This window comes from Apteryx mantelli, chromosome 2 (assembly GCF_036417845.1).
Source record: "Apteryx mantelli isolate bAptMan1 chromosome 2, bAptMan1.hap1, whole genome shotgun sequence".
In the NCBI taxonomy this organism is placed as follows: domain Eukaryota; kingdom Metazoa; phylum Chordata; class Aves; order Apterygiformes; family Apterygidae; genus Apteryx; species Apteryx mantelli.
In genome coordinates, this window is record NC_089979.1 from 113,651,427 (window position 1) to 113,668,020 (window position 16,594).

The window sequence follows — 16,594 nt, forward strand, 5'->3', positions numbered from 1 at the left end:
AGTCAAGTCGCTGCTTCCTGCTCTGGAAAGCCCCACCAGCTCCGCTTGGCATAAAACCCCACCAAGTTGCTGTGGTACTTTCAGGGCAATGAGTCTCATAAATGTCAGCTGGTGCGTAAGAGCGTTATTGTGGTCTGTGGGCCTGGGCATCGCTGGAGAGCGCTTTTATAGGAAATCACTGGGGATTACTAACCTGAACGAAGATACTCGCATGCATGATTAGTTGCAAGATCACAAATGGGAGTTTTGGCCTTTGTGTATCAAGAGATAGCTCACAAATTGTAAATTTTGTTAGAGCAGAGAATAAAAGTTGCTGTACCATAGCAATGTTACACAGCTATGCTATCTATCCTTGCTTATCAGAATCAAAGGGAAACACACGGGTGCGAGGAAACCTTACACAAGCTGAAAAAAGACCTTCAAGTCTGTAGTAGTTGGAGATAACATCTGTTATTTTTATTGTTATTAGTTGAAGATTAGGTCTGTAGTAGCCGAAATACGGTTTGATAGCACATAGTGTCGCACACCATGCCTAGTCCACAGGGCAGCTGTGGGTTAAGGCCATTCAGAAAAAAAAAAAAGCCTGCTGAGCGACTTGGGGGAGCTTTTCTTTTGGGGAGCCTGATAAGTAGAGATGCGACACTTGACTTTCGTGGGGAGTGTGAGCCGGCTGGGCACCTCCAGGCTCTCGCCGGCCTGTGAGGCCCCAGGGGCTGTGCTGGGGCTCCCCCCCTTCCTCAACCCCGCTGCCGGGACCCCGCTGGAGGGGGGAAAGCTTTCTGCGATGGGGAGCCGAGGAGCGGCGCTGGCTCCCCTGCCAAAAAGAAAAAAAAGAAAAAAAAAGACACTTATTGCAAAGATAGGAGGAAGCCGTAAAAATCACCGCGGAGAAACGGTGCAGGAGGAGGAGGAGGAACATCTGTCACCTCGCCCCGGTCCCTGGCAGGCGGCGCGGGGGCACGGAAACGCCGCACGGCGGGCCGGGGCCGGGGGTGCCGCCCCCGCGCCCGCAGGTGCCGCCCGGCCCCGCCCGCCCGCGCAGTCCCCGGGGCGGCCGGCGGGCTCCCCGGCGGCGGGCTGCACGTCGCGGCCCCGGCCAGCAGGAGGAAGGAAGAGGAAGTGAGAGCGGCGGCAGGGAGCCGCGAGTGCCTGTGCGAGCCCCGCGATGGGATAGCGCCGGGCGCGGCGCAGCGCAGCGAGGCGGCGGCGGCGCGCAGCCGGCTGCGCGGGGCTGGAGCGGGCGGCAAACTTCCCTCCGCCGGCGCCGGTGCCGGAGCCTGAGCCGCGCCGCGCCCAGGGGGAAGGTGCTGCCGCCGCCGGAGGTAGGCGAGCTGCCGCGGCGGGCAACCGGGGGGAGAGGGGCGGCCGGGGCGGCGGCGCGGCACGGCGGGGCGGGCGGCGACGCACCGGGGTGGGACCTGCCGCGCGAGGGTTGAGGCAACGGCCGGGGCGCGCGGAGGAAGCGGCCGTCGCCGTCGCGAGGAAGAGGAAGCGCAGCCCTCGCGCCCGTCCGCGCGCCGGGCCGCGGCCGCCCTAACGGCTGCGGGCGCGCGGGGGGGGGGCGGCCCCGCGTAACGGCCGCCTCGCTCCGCCTGCACCGGCCTCCCGCCTTCCCCGCGGCGCGGCCGTTGGGGCCGCCCGTCCCCGTTCCGTCCCGCGCGGGGCGGCGGCCGCAGGTGGCCGCAGCCCTTCGGCGCTGGCTCCTGTGGAGGCAAGTGCCGGCGCCGCCGGGGGCAGCCTCAACTTTGAAGCAAGTGCATCTCGGCGTGCGCCCCGCCGGTCGCCTGCTCCTCGGGGCCGGCCCCCCCCCCCTTCGCTTTCAGATGGAGGGGGGTATATGTGCCGCGTTATAACTTGGTGACAATAAAAATGATCCAACTGCTGATGCATATTTCGTCTGAAGCGATTATGCAGCGGTGTGGGCGGTGATTATGCAGAGCCCTGGTGCAGAGAGAGCCCTGTGCGGCGGGTGGGTACAGCATCCAGGCAGCGAAGTCTCCGGTCGCTTGGCTTGCAGCCGCTGCAAAGTTTATTTTGAATATTTTTTCCTTGCAGAACTAATACAACTGGCCAGCTCTCCCCTGGGAATGCTATAAAATAAATATAGGAGTTCCTGAAAAATAACAGTGAGTACATCTCAAATCATCAACGTTTGTTGTTAACTTTGTAAGAATACCTCTTAACCTGCCAAGGCTCAAAATGTGCAGCAAACACTTGATAGCGCCAATGATAATAACAGCGCAGGAGATGTACCATGTGTTAATTGCTTTAGTATAAACATGGTTGCCTCTAAGCTGTATTTCATGATACAGTATTTATGGTGTAATTTCAGCAAGGGATGTTTTGAAGTGCACTTATACACAAATGATTTTTCTCTTACTTTTGTCCCTCGGCTGCCAGATTGCCCCGTATTAAAAATATTTTATCATTCGGGAAGAGGGGGAGATTGAGTAAGAACTGTAAGAAGTTCTGTGTTTGTGACCATGGAGTTCATTGCCTCCTCTTCCCCTTCGCTCTTTCTCCTCCTCCTTCCCCCCATGCACAAACACATGCATGCCATCTCATCCCCTGTTATATAATCTTGTAGACATTTATGGATCATTGTTCGTGTCACTTCCGTTCTTTGCATGTCATTCCTGCTTGATTGAGTGGCTTATGCAGAGTATTTCACAGTAAGGAAAAATATATTTTAATTTTCATAAAGTTCTTTCAGTTTTAGCTGCAAATTTGCTTTTTGAAGATTTTAGTTCCCTAGTCTCCCCCCCCCCCCCATTTTTTTGAAGCTGCAGAGGTAAGTGCTAGGGACCTGATCTGACCAGTAACAAGATGGGAAGGAGGAAAAGCAGTGGTGACAATTTGCTGGTAAATATCCCTCTTGTGTACTGTTAGGAGAATATCTGTAACACATGTTTCTTAAAGCTACTAAACACTGCAGCAACTTTTGAAATTCAGCATTCAGAGACAATAAAGATTAATATAGTTAAATCAGCAACATAATACAGAACAGGTATTACTGGAAGATACTGCAGTCAGTCCTTTGATCAGTGTGTGATTTGAACAGTTCAGAGGTGTATGTAATTGCCAGTTTATTCATGATAGAGAGGTTGCATGTTTAGATGGGTAGTTGTTTTTCTTTTGTCTTTTTTTTGCTGCTGTTTTGTAATCTGTTTGAAACTCCCTGAACTCTTATCTTCTCTGTAGCTTGCAACTTAGGTAAGAGTGTCACTGTCTGAATTTTCTTACGAGGAACGTGAGAGAATGAAGAGGTTGGTACCCATACTCCCCCCCCATGTCTACTCTGTGCCAGGAAAACATAACGGATATAAAACTCAAATGAATTTTGATGGTTGGTTTTTTTTTTTACCTGCTTATTCTGTAACAGTTTTTTGTGGTCACTGAAAGTACCTGCAGTTCAGTAGTCATTTATATGAAGAGATTACTTGATGCTATGCCTTCTTAAAACAAACGCTTCTATTCTCTCACTGTTGAAGTGCAACATATTGTCTACCTTGTTCTAAGAGAAGTGATTCTCTGTCCCTTTACAGTAGTATTAACACAAAACTTGCTTCCTTACTCTAAGTAGCCTCTGCCTAAAGGTGTAACTGTTGCTGAAACACAGCTATGCGCGTTATACTTCCTGACAGCAATACCCTTCTGCAGCAGATTGCAGAGCAAGAATAACATGGTGCTCCACCCTTCCTTCCGCTCTTTGTTTTTTCTACCTAATAGAAGTTTCTTTGATTTTTAAGGTTTGGGCTCGTTGACTTTCTTTCTCTCAGTGTCCAGGCTGCAGAGGGATGTTGGACAATGAGCTCGTGTTTTCCATGTTGACATACAAACAACAGAGCTTGCATGCTCGCACATGACAAGATGTGTGGTTTTCTTCTGCTGATACTGTAGATAGATTCAGGGTGTGATGGAGTGAGAGGCTAGTGACTATAGATTTAGCTGTAACCGGGAAAAGACTTCCACAGAGCTCTGCCAGTGCACCTACGCGATAACATGTGGTGTCCTCCTGTTCCAGCGTCAGGCTCCTGTATAAATAGATTGCCAACCACAAGTTTTCTAATTCTTTGATTTTTCAGATAAGGATTTGTTTGGGATTCTGATGAGGCCATCAGGTACAATTTCCTCTTCATCTGAGACCTTGCCACCACTTGATTTTTCAGGTTCCTGGAAATGAATCATCCCTTTATAGTATAGGAGCCCTCTTTGTCATGCTCTGGTGCACATATGCAGTATGTCCTTATATTAAGACAAGTTTGTAGATGGTGATGGGATTTTAAGAAACCTGGACACTAGAAAACATCATACATCTTTAGAGCAGGTAATAACAATGTTGTGTCTTCTGGTTTATTTCCCTGCACAGTTATGCCAAAGTCCAGTAGATTTTCTTCTCTGCTGTATCTCTGCCTTGTTCTGAAGGTACAGCTTTGAGGCAGAGTGAGTTGGGCCGGCTTCCCTCCCTGTTCTGTCATTATCCTATTAAAGAGGAGACTTTGGAAAGATGTTGTTTTGTGGTGATGAAATCTTTGTGATTTGAACACCTGTGACTAGAAATTAGAGCAGGCCTAGCAAGTTGCTTTGTAATGGCCATCAAACCACCATTCAGTAATGCCTGTGCTGTATCTTTAAAGGATTTCCCTGCCTTGAATGAATTTTTGAAAAAGGTTCTTGTATTCGTGGCAAAAGAAGAATGTGCCAAGTACACATTGTTAAACTTGTGTCGGTTTAACAGAGCAACTGTTCAAAGGATTTCGGATAATTTTCCTTCTACTCAAGTCAGTCACTTTTTTTTTTCCACCTCTCTCCAAATATAACACTGGAAAAGAGGAGAAAGAGAAACTAAAAGCAATTGGCAGAAGCCAGTATGTTGGCAGGCATTTGATAGTATGGATTAAAAGAGGTGATAATGTATAAGTGACACTTAACATAAAACAAACTGTATACTATGGTGTCACAGATTCACATTTAAGAGATGAATGGAAGAATAATCACAAAATTGTGAAGCTGCCTTTCAGTCAGCTTTTTTGCATCAAGCTATTTGCAAAGATTTAGTTTTGTGGTGTGATCTTTCATTATTGCAAGTGTTACGAGATAGGAAAGGGTGACTGAAGGATAATGGCACAGCCTTCCTGCTAGTTTCCTCAGCTTTCTGATTGCTGTTATGTTTAAAAGCAACGTTAATGAAGAGTGTATGCCACAGGATAGTTAATGTTTCCTCTTCTCTGGTTCAGATCTGATGGATGTAAACTTATCTCTGTTGTTATTGACACATCTGAAATGACTTGTATCACATACATGGCACTCACCAATAAGCTACTGACTTCTCAAACTGTGGAGCTGATTGGTTTGTAGAGTGCGTGCTTATGGTTAAGAGCAAGGTGGATGGCGATTCACGTGGTGCTTGTTTGCAGGCAGTTAAAAATACCTTCACAGGTTGTGAAGAAGTTTGGAAGCCACTTCTGTTAGGCCAAATAACTTTTCTAGGGGAATCACTGTATGCAAATACAGTAGTTCTAGTACACTTCTAGTGAGCAGCCTTTGGAGCTTTTCAGATAGCTGAATATATTACCTGGAGATGTTGTCATTCAAATGTGACAAATGGACTATTCTTACTGCTTTTGGGGACATAAGTCTCCTTTGCTTGCTGATGCTTCTGCTGTGTTCCATTTACAGTAATACAACACTGCACAGCTCCACAGGTGCTAGTGCTAGGACAAGGGAAGGAGTGGGAACTAGCAGTCAATGCTGAGGGCAAGATTACCCCTTTCAGATTGAATTAGATTGATTTAAAGTGTTTGTGAAGCAGCATCTTCAGTAAAGAGTCTGAAGGTTGAAAAGGAAAATGAATTGTTCCCAAACAGGTCCATTACAAAATAATAGCTCTGTCCTAGCTGTGTGTGTTCTCTTGCCTCTTCTTTCCTTCTGTTTTTTATTTCTGAAAGTTAAACTGTCCTTCTCACTTCTTTTTGCATGTCTCCTTCCCCCCACCCCCCCCACCTTGCTATGTTATTCTTTGGCTTTTGAGATTTTTTTTTTGTGTGTGTGGTCTCAGCTCTCTGGTTTAACCAACTTTGTCCTTTCCTTCTCAAATTGTTTTCCAGACATCCCTTAGGTCATTAATCAATTAAGTAATTTTATTTAAAATTTGCAAGCAAAGCTGTAGACTGAAGTGTGTATCATCTCATTTCAAAGTCTCTAGCTTAAATTGTTTACTGTATTGTCCTAATTTATAGACACATATGAAGCACAAAACCATCTCTGAAATACTGCATCATCTGTAATTGAGTAATTTTTTAGAGCTACTTGAATACAAATATGATAAAAACCTGGCTTTTTTTTTCTTGCTTCAACTGAAAGGGAGAGTGGGTCACTGCTAAGAGAAAACTTCGGATTCTGGAGACGTGATGCCTTTAAACTCCCACTCTTTAATATAGCAGAGAGTGCTTTCTTGAAGATGATCTAATTTCCAGGACTTTTTTGCAGTTCAGAGAGTGTATGTGAACATTGACAAGACGTTCCATGTGGACCTTTTTTTTCCTAATGTGTAAAGCTGACAACCTATAGATCAAAAACATCCAACATTTTGAAGCTGGACAAAAGGAAGAATATGCAGAGTATGTTGACAGACTCAAGTAATGCTGTCAGCATGTCAACCCTCCTTCATTTGAAATTTCATGTGCAATGCCTGGGATTAGGATGGCTGGCACTATTCAAAGGTGCTTTCTTATAGTTCATTGTCAGCTTGATAATAAGAATGGGAAGTTTCCTAATTCATAATCAGAGTCCTAACTCTTAATTCAATCTCTTACAAACTTCCGTAAAACTATGTGTGCCGTTACCTTTTTCCTCAGACTGTTCACATGCTGAAAGTGTAAGTGTATACTTAGTATATTTGTTTGCTGATTTGGAGCCTATAGCTATTTCTTCTGACATTCCCTAAATCTTTTACGTAGTGACAGGACATGTTTAAATGTTCTGCAAATAGGAGAATGTTTTTAGGGTTTTTTTTTTTTTTAATTTGGATAGAACGCAGTTTCTGCTGTACTTCTGAGTGATAGAAAAAGAGCTTACCAAAATCAGTGTTGTAATAAACTTCTAAAGAATGTGGTTGGCTTAACCCTTTCCTCCATGGATAAAGAACTGTTTTAGCTAACCATTTGTATATTTTTAGTATGTGTGTGAAATCTGGTGCTAGAATCTGTAGCTGAACTGAAAATATTACTTGTCTGTTTTTCTTCCTCTCTGGCCAATCTATCGTCCAGTTCAGCAGAAGCGTCAGGGTTGTGTGGGGCTTAGCTTAGATGCTGCATGTGAGCAGTTTAGTATTTTACCTGGTTAGGCTGGCAGTCTGCTGTGTACTCTGAATCTTGCTGGAGTTACCATAGTGGAGGTGACTTTTTAAAATGCTGCTTCATGTTTTAAGGGATATAGTGATTTATGGAGCTAGGACAATAAGGAATTCATAAATATTCACATAATATCCTCTGGCTAGGCAATAAGGTTGAATTGCATGTTTCTTCCCCCCATAAGAGGAAGAGAAAAATTGTTATGACACAGGTTGGTATAACACAATTTTTGCTTTTGGTGCCAATGCATATATTTGTTACGTTCCAGTACAGTCTTTTCCATTGCTTTGCTTTCTGGAATACAATTGCACATTAGTTTTCATAGCAACAGTCGTGTCTTCAGCTGGAAATTGAAACCTGATTAAGTGTTGGCTCAGCACATGGACTTTTGGATAAACTTTTTCAGTAACTCTGAGCCAAACCAATTTAAAAAAGTTCTTGCCTCAAACGTAAGTACTAGTCTCTTCATTCTGGAAAGGATATCTGGTACACCATTTGGTCAGTAGACTTTTAAAATGCTGCAGTATTTGTTTTTTTTGTTTTTTTTTTTTTTTTAAGTTGTCTTAAGTTTTCTGCTTTTTGTTTTTCCTGCCTTTTAGCACCAGGGCACTCAACTGTCGAAGCTCTGCCCCCTGTGGTTCAAGTGCATTCCTCCTGTCAACCTTTTCACCTCACCTCCCACTGTCCCTCTTCACACACACTCTGACATCCTTTCTGCTTGCCAAGCTCACAAAATTCAGGTCTAGATGCAGGGTCTAAGACTGATCAATACTTTTATGTAGGTCTATGATCCCTTCTCCTATAGATATGCATACAGATTTCTTGTTGTGTTTAACTTTCTTTTCCTGAAAAAAGCAGAAAATTGGAACAGATGAGAACTTTCATTAGTCATCAAAAGACAGAACACTTGGTGGTTGTTAACTACTAGGAGAAATTTGGAGGGGGAACCCAACCAACCAAGGAGAAAATGCTACAAAGCATAAAGAAAATGTATTTCCCACTTTGGACCACTTAAGGTAATTTTAACCATACCTCTAGCAAGTAAATAAATATTGCAGCTAATGCCAGGTCCAGAAAAGGAAGAAAAGGGTTGGAGAAGGGCACAAAAAAGGCCCATGTTCTGAATAAAAATGCCAGTTTTTTTAATTGCAGCTCAGGTTAGAAATTGGTCAGATTCTTATATGCTCTCAATATGAATATGATTCTTTTAAAAAAATTTTCTTTTAGCTACAATTTTGCAGAAGTGCAATTGTGAAAAGCAATATATGAAATTTTGAAAGTGAAAAATAATCTCTTCTTCTTTGTGCTGTTTTAAGCCTACCTCTTTGTCCCGGCTTTCTTCTCTGACATATTTGGACTTGACCTGAAACTTCTGCATCTATTCTTCCCTCCGTATGCAATGCTGGTGATTTTGGTTTATGTTTTGTTTCTGCCTTAGAATATATAATGCGCAGCACCTTTCATAAACTTTTCCAGTATGTAATGACCTGGAATTTTATTTCTTGACCTGTTTAAAAATCAGCTCCCCCCCCCCCCCCCAGCTACTTTAGGAAGTTAGCCTGTTGGAAGAGTGTTGTTGTTTGTTGCTTGTTGTTGTTTTTAACAGCAAGAGTCAGTAGCATTGGTCTGTGTTAGGATGGCATTCTGGGAGGCAGAGGTTTCAAAAACTCCATTCCCTGTAGCTGTGAATGAGTCAGAAAATGCATTATGGCAAAGGGGAGATGTGTGCAGAGGGAGAAGGGAGGAAAATAATCTACGTAATTTTAAATCCAACTTGTAAATTCAAGTTCTATTTGAAAACAAAGATAAAAAATAAAATGATCTAGGGCTGTCTGCACTAGAATTGTAAATTGATTTCCTGGCCCATATGCCAGAGGGATCAAAATATCATCAGTTCAATGGTAGGTTTTTTTGTTTGTTTGCTTCACCTCAGTCAGGTCTCTGTAACAGTACATATGAATTCAAATTGAAACAGTATGTTTTAAGATTTCTTGTTATGTTACAAACTGTTTAAGTTTTTTAAATTCTTCACATCATTTTAGAGATGGCAAGGCATTTTAGTTTTAAATTAATGTATTTAATGTATAATTAATATAAAAGGTTGAAAAAAGCAACTGTTCCAGCCTATAGGTAACTACTCACTAATTAGAAGTATGATGACTTAAAGGGAAGAAGGGGAGAGCAAGCAGCCAAATGTCTTTCACCTAAATTGGTAAATAGGGAACCACCAAACTAGACTTGAAAAGCAAACCTAAATCAAGTTGCAGATCCTTTGTTTACAACTAATTGCTCTTACTGTGTTCACTGGTCCCCATAAGCTTGACTAAGGGGATAAGCCTTGCTTTCCTGTCTTGAAGCTTTTCTTTCTTGATCTATTGAAATTCAAAGTGGAGGGCCCCCTCTTAGAAAACTGTCCTGCCATAGCTGCCTCTTATATGACAAAGGGGTTCCAGCTGTGGTGATAGGGATTGAAAAGAGAGAGAGCCTTACAGAGGAGCAATTTGGAGTCGTTTAGGAAATGAGTCGTTCTAAGTTTATTTGGAAATGGGAAGTCTGAGTCAGTGCAGGTTTGGGACCACTGCTGTGCTTGTGTTCAGACGGCACTTGCTGCCTGAACTGGGCCCGCACGTTCTGCTGCGGGCTCTGTTTTGGAGGCGTGCAACCATAGCCGAGTTGCGCTGCAGTTTTGGGTGCTGGAAGAGGCGTTGTACGTCGCACGTCTGGGATCGGAAGGATGTCATTTCAGTCTTTGCTTCAGATAGGGCCTGGAGTCGTGAGTGCACCCTTGGCATGGCTGTTCTGCAACATGTCAACCCTCGCAGTGTTCCCACAGGAAGGAGAGACCAACTTGGCTGTGCCCTGTAGTGCCAGTTATGGTTAGAAGTAGTAGGCATAACCTCAGAAGGGCACATAAAATGTTTTCTGTGTCTTCTCGCTCCTTCCTCCCAGTCTGCCATGTTTCCAGCAGCCTCATCTGTGTTGAGATACCCAGCCATTAGTTCTGCATGGATAGTTACAGCTATGCATGTATGATTAACTGCATTATCAGTATTAGTCGAAGGGAAACAGACTTGTATGTTTTAATCATGGTAGTCCGTGTCTTGTCATTTCACGTGCATACTGAATGGGACAAGAGACACTCTTCAGAGAATCCTTGGGAGAAAAGTATCTTTATAAAAAAAATTGCCATGGATGTATTGTTTTGAGAAAAGTAGTACTATTGAAAAGAGTAATCAGGTGTAATAACATTTGCTTGTTAGAACTGCAACAAGATCTCATAATCCATGGTATTACTAAAAGCAGCAGATAAGTCTAATATGGTCTGCATGGGTATTTCATCTTTACCTATTTTATGGAGAAGTTACAAACAGGAGCAAAGCCTGGGTGTCTTTCATATTGAGAAAGATCAAGGTAACCTGAGGCGGTGAGAAAACTTGGAGGTTGTTTTGAGTGATCTTCTCAATGTTAAGTTAAAAATAGAAGGGTAGATACTAGGCAGAATGCAAACATCAAGTGATGTATTTGCAAGCTATTTTCTGAATAAAAGCTGGCAATTTGTCTCTTCTAGGGAAAGTGGGGATGGTGTGTGCCAGCAGTGGGAACTCTTGTTCTTCCTACTGCTCCTCAGACTATAGCTTGAGGTTACTACTGTGGCTGTAGTGTATTGGTGAGCAGAAATCATCTACTATCTATTCTTTTCAGATACAGATCTGTATTTATAGAAATAAACTGCTCAGTCTCAATCTACAAAATAGTACGGAATTTCCTTACGCTAAGAAGAGCTCAGCACAGCTCTGTTTAGGCCAGGCCATCTATTATTTGTATTGAATAAATCTACCTATTGACTGTAAGGAAAAAGTCTGAAAATATTATGGTGTGCACTGATGGCAAAGAGGAAAGTATCTGATGGTTAGATTCTGTTTGTGGTATCTGCTAATGTTCGTCTTCATTTCTTGAGCTGGTGCTGGCATGAAGCCTCATGAACATGAAGTCGAATAGGGGGCTTTTAGGAGGCACCTCATCAACAGATGTGGAGAAAGGTGGTTATAAAGTGTTACTGAACCCTTGATAGAACAACCTGTTAAAAGAACGCACTCGGAGCCCTCTGGAAACATCTAGATTTCATAAACGGAATGGACCATCAACTCTGTTTTCTCTCACTGAAAAAGAGTTGATTGTTCCAGTAATTTTATAGGTGCTGTCTCTTGAGCTGTAGCCTCTGTATGTTACTAAAGGTTGACTGTAGATGAAAATCATGAAGCAGCAACATGATTTAATTGATACACTAATTCATGGCATTTTCCATAACTTTCTATTGTTTTGTATTCACACTGATTTCATGTCTGGGAATCTACACTTAGAACTGAAAAAAATCTTGCTGTTTATTTTCCAACAACAGAATAATTTAACCTGTAACTTTTTGTTGTGTCATTGGAGATAGCTGTGCAGGGGGTTATCTTGGTCTCGTACAATGAAAGGTGGTAATATTTTGCCATACTATTTCTAACAAAAACATTAACTAAGTAATTCTGAATGGTTGCGGCATACCTCAGTTCCATCTGCTGACATAACACCGTTTAATCCAGTGGTGTTAAAACGCTAGAGTTTGGCCTTTAGAAGAAGAAGTAACAGAATTACCTCAGATACACAGTGCTGTATATGGTGTGGGGTTTTTTCCCCCCCCGTTTTTCCCCAGTTGTGATCAGTGTGTAACCTTTTTGTGCGGACAGACAATCAGGCTGGGTTCACAGTTCAGCACTTAAGTGTTGAATGAGCAAATGAGTTTGAAGGAAGGAAGATGCCCTTCTTGGATTTTATGAAAACTTGATGCAGGCCATTAAGATTCCCACAAAATTACTTTCTCCTTTTTAAGGTCTCATTGGCTTTCAGCTACTTCTGATCCCATTGAGGAGTGCAGGAAGTCAGTGAAAGTTGAGGGAGATGTGATAATTGCAAAGGCTTTTTTTTTTATTTGCAGAATCATTCTGATGCTATAAGGAGAGAGTTTTTCTGCTTCTTTTTCATTATTATTCTACTATAGCAGAATGATTATATTTAGGAAGGGAAGGACCTTCTCTGATTTTGTCCTGCGTAGAGTGAGCATATATTTGTCTTAGGAACAGCAGTTTCCTCATTGTTACCCTCGTACACAATGAGATTGGGTTGCTGAAACATTTGCATAAAATAATGCCTCTTTCCACAGTCACTTTTTTATTATTTCTGACAAAAATATTCATTATCTTTCTGCACTTGTCAATGGCTTTTGTTGTATGGCTGTCAAAAGGAGAGTAAGGCTATACTGGGATGAACCAGCAGAGATTTGTAGCATTTGCCCTTGATGTTTGTTTCTGCGGTAATGGGGTAGAATTGCTGGAGTTTTATTTGACATGTGTGGGTGTGAGTTCCACAATGTAATGTCTTTTCCAGCTTCTCTGCAGAGCACTTTGAAGTAGGTAAGAGGAGCAGGTGCTCACTGCTGGTGAATGCCATTATATGCTACCTACCCTTCTGTAAGGGAAAACTTGTTTTTTATTTCAAGATTGCTAATGCCAGCAGCATTCTTCATCCTTCTTTTTAAAACCGTGTCTGGGACTTCCTTATCTCCTCATACAACAAAAGGAATGGTTCTGTTTCAGGCTCTTTGGTGGAACTGTACTGCCAGAAGTCTTCTTGGCGTCTGGCTTTGTCAACAGAAAGTGCTTTTCTTGAAAGAGTGGTGGATAGTTTAGAAAGGGTGTGAGGGATACTAAGACTGGTAACCAAAGGCAGAACTTGGCATAGCAAAAAAATGTCTGAAAAAATTTTTGTTTCTCTCAATTTTTGGCAAAGGCAGATTAAGATGAAATGAGAAAGGGGGGGGGGGGGGAAAGAAAGCAAAAGTGGAGAGTTTTACCAGACCCAAAGGTGGAGGGAGGATATTATCAGGTGTATTTAGCCATTGTCTTTTCTGCAAGATAAACCTGGAACAGGGAATTAGTGGTCCCTTGTGTTTTAATCTAGTAATTCAAATATATATAACATCATCTTTTGTTGTTTTCCGCTAGTCTGTCAGGGGTATGGAAATTAAACTAGACTGTTGCTGGCCCGTAATATAGCTCATAACTGATGCTGAAGAATGGAGTGATATGTAATTGTGTACTCACCAGGTAAAGATTCCTCAATAACAACTCAAACCTCCGCAGCTTTGATACACGATTGCTTTTATATAATGCACTGTCCAACTGGGTGTACAATCCCTAGCCTGAGGCAGCAGAGGACCATGGCATGCTCTTAGACAACATCTGCATCCTCCCAGGAAAATGGTGAAGTTGCCACTCAGATTGTCTTGTGGGGCAGCAGCCTTACTGACCCATTTCTCTGAATTGCCTTCTCACAGTGTGCCGTGACGTATCTCTGTGTTGTTGTTTTTTGTTTTTTTTTCCATTTCATCCTTGACTGCTGTTGCAGAGCATGTGTGAGTCCTCAGCAGGCAGTACTATGGGTTGTCTAACACATGGCTGCAGTGGGAGTAAGAAAGCTCTTGGTCTAGGAGGCTCTTGAGCTTTTAAGGACAAAGCTAGATTATTCTGAGTCTTTAAGGTGTGTGTAGGAAGGCAGGGAGGATTCTTCTTCCCATTAAATTAAAAAGAAATAGTGCACTTAAGTTTTTGGATTTTTGTCAGTAATCCTGTTGATTCTGCACAAACCAGGAAAGATAGGGTTGTAACCCCCCCCAGTACAAGCAGGAATGTATGTTGGAGAAAATGAATGCATGGGTCAGATCAGCTGAGTGGGAAGCACCCATGTTATACAGTTGCGCTTCTGACAATAGCTACTTTCTAAATAGTTTGGAAAGTTTTCCCATGAAGTTTTTTGCTGTGTAGGAGACTGAGATTGTAATTTACATTTGAAGAGCATTGTTTTTATCAAAACATTTGGCTTTTGTATCCACACACATGCGCATGGGCACATGCACAGTGTGGCAACACTCAGTTGGGTCTTTTTTTTTTTTAATGGTTGTAATGTAAGAAATGAGCCATTAAACTGTAGCTGGAAATGGATCTCCTGCAAATTTAATGGAAATTGTGCTTGTTCAGTACAGCCACATGCCTGTGTCCTTTATCAAAAAGAGTTTGAAGCCCACTGGATTAATGGTTTTCATCTGATTTCACTGAACTCTGACCCTGATAATTTTGTATAGCTAATAAAATAAGCCACTGGTGGATTATCTGCTGTTCATTTCAGAAATCCGCTGTGCTACAGAGGTCATTGTGACTGTCTCATGGGAAGGAGGAGCATCATGCTGCAGCCGTTGCGTGTCTCAGGTGTGCAGGAGCCAAAGGCGGCCTGGCCCGCTCCCCCGTGCTGCAAGCATGCTGCTGTTTGCCTCAGGCAAGGCAGTTGTTGGAGCATGGGAGCTTGGATGGTCTGGCTGCTTTTAGAAAATACTGGGTGCTGATTTTTGTTTTCCCTGTATCTGAGGACCCCGTTTTAAGCTTTGAACGTTATTTGTAATTAAGGGGTAATAGTGTCTTTCCTTGAAAGCTGACAGTGATTTAAATGACATTATGTGCAAGAAGAGGGGGATTTTTAAGTCCTTGGTGCTGTTTTGGCTTCTGGTTTAGAAAAAGATGTTGAATTACCGGTAATAAACAACATGTATTTGAAAATTCTCTCTCAGTGTTGTGCAAGACTTGTGGAAATGAGTGGAGTGTTAAAAGAGAATAAAGTTTTATTGCTCACTGTAGAGCTACTGGTAGAGAGAAAAGTTACACTAATGCAAGGTACCGCTTAAATTTAAACTAGCCTGTCTATGCTGGTCCACATAGATAGAACCATGTAGATATTTTTCTTCTGAAATAAGCATCCTTTTGGAAAGTCTTGGGGCAGAAAGGCAGCGAATCATTGTTTAGGGGATTTTGGATTAATTTAGATTCTTTTCATGTACTTGCTCCTGAATAAGAGCCGCACTGACTTCAGTATATATATCATTTTGCTATAGCCAGTATATTTTACCATGAAGACAAGCAAAAAGAGGGAGAGAGAAACAAATAAATGTTTATAATTTATTGTTCTGACTATTCTGTCCTACTGGTCTGTGGAGAGTTACGGGCAGGTCCTTTTATGCAGTGTACAAGTTCCTCAGCACCATGGCCACCAGTGCAGCCCACAGCTTGGGAATAACTTGCTAATTGTTTCTGTCACACCTGCACAAGTCCTTGTCTCACTGAAATGCATTAGCATTCATGAGAAGGTATTCAGCCATGATGAATTACGAACACAGTTTAAGTAATTCTTTTGTCATTCCGGTTGGATCATGTATACCTCTTCCAAAAATGCAGTATTTCTCTGACCACTCATGCCTTATATTTTTTTAATTAGAAAATTAAAAAATCAGAGGAAGTAAACACTCTGTATATTCAAGTTTACCTTTTAATGGGAGCTTTGTACCTCCACTTCTGAATTTTATCTCCAAGCTTAATGATGTAATTAGATTAAAAACCTCTGGTGTGTGCTGATTTTGATAATGCTCTAATACAGGTAGACTGCATAATGTAACACATCAGTTGTGACACTTTGGATACTAGTTCTGCCACCTCCTTGGTGTTCACTAGTTAACAGGCAGCTTCCTTTGCGCGCTGTGGCCATTTCAATATTTCTCATTAGTCAGATGACAGATGACAGTTACTGAAACTGCTCAGGAACTCCATGACCCGTCTCTATATGAGAGGGCCTGTGCTGTTCCAAGAGCTTGCTGTGATCTCACCAATATGTGCTTGCCAAACGCCCGGTCTGATTTACTGTTTTCTTTTTGTATGTGGACATATGCAATCATGAAAGGAAAGATTAAATCAGAGTGAGAATGACCATGCAAATAACTAGTGAAAATGTAAGAAGAGCAATAGCTATGCAATTGTTTACCTTGGCTATATATTTGAAAAATTCAGTACGCTGAGGTTGATCAAGAATGCCACATTTCATTGGGCGTTGTAGAAGACTTCTTACAACAAAATGGCAGTATAACTAAACTCATGTATAAAAAGAGAACCTAAGGTATAATTTTCTTTGTTATGTGATGTTTCCAGCATTTGGAAACAACAGTGTTAGAATGGATTTCAGCTGGTAAAGTGTTATATGAGGTGTGGAAATCAAGAAGGGCTTCTATTAAAGTTGGGTCATCCCCCCACCCTCTCAGTTTTTAGCTTGGTCCCCTTAGAAACTGCTTATGTGATCCTGTTGCCTGTATGCATGGGTCTTTGTCT

General features: G+C 42.4%; 1 protein-coding gene across 2 annotated transcripts in view; it reads left to right on the top strand.

The window, feature by feature from the left end:
- The first annotated feature begins 1,213 nt into the window (after positions 1–1,213).
- Positions 1,214–16,594, top strand: part of ELMO1 (engulfment and cell motility 1) — a 327,195-nt gene continuing 311,814 nt past the window's right edge. For both annotated transcript variants that reach the window (XM_067291248.1, XM_067291249.1), the window contains exons 1-2: positions 1,214–1,322; positions 2,056–2,126. The gene's annotated coding sequence lies outside the window, so the exon portion shown is untranslated. The remainder of the gene's footprint in view (positions 1,323–2,055; positions 2,127–16,594) is intronic.